General features: G+C 47.3%; 1 protein-coding gene across 1 annotated transcript in view; it reads right to left on the minus strand.

Moving 5' to 3' along the window:
• The window catches only part of LOC105298171 (aldehyde oxidase 2), a 79,297-nt gene that overhangs the window by 71,930 nt on the left and 4,481 nt on the right, over positions 1-2,886 (minus strand). The window lies entirely within an intron of this gene.

The raw sequence follows: 2,886 nt of genomic DNA on the forward strand, positions 1-2,886 counted from the left end.
CCTGGCATATATAAGATTCAAAAACACCGAATATTATCATTTATGTAAGAACCTTATAAAAAATAAAAAATAAAGAAAGATGGAAAAAAATCACTTTGGTTACCAGACATTTGGGATCTGCAAGGGACTGACTGAGAATTAATGGGCAATCGATAAATTTTAAAGCAGATTTCCATTTGCCGGCTCTTTTATTTCCTATTTCTTCCAAATTCACCTCTTGTGTCTTCTTCCTTAAACAATGTTTCTCAAGTATCTAGCAAAATACTTGCTGCCAGATGCCCCAGTTCTCTGTCTCTGCTAAAATGTTCCAGGCTGCCATCTTCCTAAGTCTGTCCCAGAAGCAAAACAGCTGGGCCAAGCTAACAGCACTTTATCTCTTACTCAAAGCTCTGAGAGGTGTCACGATGGGATGGCCAGTGATAACAGAAAAACCCAGTCTTCTCTTGGCCTAGTAGATGGGAACCTCGGATATCCCCACTGGGGACAGGTTCCTTTCACACATTAAAGTTCCTGGTGCCTGCTGGCCTCGGGGTGGGGCTCTGACCACATTTTTGCCTTTATCCCCAAATTCTGTGCTGCAAAACTCGCACTAGATGCCGTGGCTCTTGGCGATCCACATTCCAGAGGGGTAGAGGTTTCCTTTAACTTACTTTATTTGTACTGCACAAGTGCTTTTCCATTTACACCAGTAGTTTAATGGGTATTCATGTTATTTTTCGGCTTGTCAGCTTTGGCTCCCCCATGTGGCAGAGCCTGGGACATGCACGCAAGGGGGACCCGCCTGGCTCTGGGGAATGGGGCACACCACCTCTACTATTTGTGGACATAGGGCAAGAGAACAGCTGGAGGCCCCCTGCTGCCCTTCTCTCCCCACTTATCTCTGTTCTGCACTGTGAGGGGCTTCAAACAACCGTGTGAGCTCCCCAATCTGGATGTCCAAGCTCTGTCCATTCCCTCCAAAAACAGCCAGCCAGTGGTCGCCATCCTTTGACCCAGGGGTGCACACATTGACCATTCTGATCTGCCTTAGGTAGATGGACTCAGGGAGAAGCTTGTGTCAGGCTTGAGAATGGGGTCAAGGCTGTACCTGGAGACTGGTCTACAAAGAGGTGAAGGCCATAGGTGAACAAGTCACCTTGCCCGGTGGCCTGAGAATGGCTGGAGGAGGACCAGTGAGGGGTCGTTCAAAATGTGGGGTCTCTCTTGCTTGAATCTAGAGGTGGTACTGTCCCCATCCGTCCAACCCTCCGCAGAGAGCGATCAGGTGTGCTTGTCTGGTCTTCCCATCAAACACCATTCGTAGCATCAATAGTATTCCTAATAATGCTAATAACTATTTGTTGAGTTCTTAGTAAGTGCCAAGCAAGACTTTGCTACGTGCTTGGCCATAAGTTCTCATTTGATCTTCACAGCAGCCCAGTGAGGTATCCCCATGTTTCAGAGGAAACCCCCTGTTGCTCTTGGACTTGGGGTGAATTTTGGATTCCACACTGCGTATTTGGCTTCTTCATGCTCACACTTGCCCGCTGGTCTGGACTCCTGGGACAAACCTTGCCTCCTCAAAGCAAACTCCAGTCTTTCGCTTGTCTCCTTCCATTTGCTGGAGCCCTCCCGCCTGTCCTGTCCTGAGGCCCCGCTTACCTAGTCACGGAAGATGTCTGCAGGGCTGGTTAGATCACCTGACTGATCTCAGTGGTGTGACATGAAACATCAAAAAAGGTGTAACGTTCACCCCATCCTCAGCAAATAGCTGAAACTCCCGTGAGTCGGTTGGAGCTAACTTGTTGGTCTCCCTTACAGTCTATTTAGATGGTCTAAAAAATTAAGCTCCTGTAGTCCCAGCCTTGACCAGCTGTCACTGTCATTTTGCTCTGTAGAGTGTCTCCGCAGTCACCTACTTACCACGCAGAACGTCCTTCCACTCTCGAGAATTGGCCGATACCCAGTGCAGCGGCATAGATTACCTAATCAGAGAAGAAGCCTTGTTATCGGCAGGCTTTATTTTTACAGGTTTCTTTTGAAAGTTAAAACAGACTCAGGTTTTTTTGAGAGTATTTAGATATCTTCCAAACGGATCAACACTTTTTTCTTTTCATAGAACATTATCTTTTCCACCACTTCCATGGCAGTTTTATTCTCTGTGCTAAAGAAGATGATAGTCTATCTGGCGAGCTCGCTTGCATCTATTCATTCATTCAGCATGTTTCTATGGACAACAACTATATTTCAGACATTCTGTAAGATGTGGGGGACCCCAAAACACAGAAAACGTAGGCCATTGCCAAGGCACTGTATGAGCAGGATATTATGCCCTGGACAGTTAGTGGTGCTCCTCATGGTGTTTAGGTCATTGCATCAGAATTTCCTAAGGGCGCTGTAAATGCAGATCCTTGCCATTCTCCACTTCTCTTGAATTAGAACCTCTGGAGATAGGCTCAGGAATCTGCATTGAAGAAGTCTGTAGGTAATTTCACTGCATAATAAAGTTTGAGAACCTCAGGTTTCCAAAGATGAAGGGGTAGGGGTGGGAATGGAGGAGGGTCAGTGTGGAATAGAGTTCATTCAGGAGGGCTTCACGAAGAAGCCCAGGCTGGAAGGATGAGCAAGCAACGGGTTGATGGAGAGTGGGAGGAGGGTGTTCAGGGTTCACAGAGCAGCATGAGCAAAGGTGCAGAAATGGGAACACGCAGAGGAATTGGAGGTGGAGAGGAGAGTGCCCAGGAGGGAGTCACGTAGCAGAGGAGGAAGCACAGGTGAACGAGGCCCATTGGACTTCTTTGGATGCTTGGTGAAGGAGAGTAGACTTGGCCACATTTGAGGGGTGAGGAGCTGTTGAAGGACCTCACATAGTGGGAGAACTTAAGAAAGATGGAGATTTTAGATGAG

Source organism: Pteropus vampyrus, unplaced genomic scaffold (assembly GCF_000151845.1).
Source record: "Pteropus vampyrus isolate Shadow unplaced genomic scaffold, Pvam_2.0 Scaffold146, whole genome shotgun sequence".
In the NCBI taxonomy this organism is placed as follows: domain Eukaryota; kingdom Metazoa; phylum Chordata; class Mammalia; order Chiroptera; family Pteropodidae; genus Pteropus; species Pteropus vampyrus.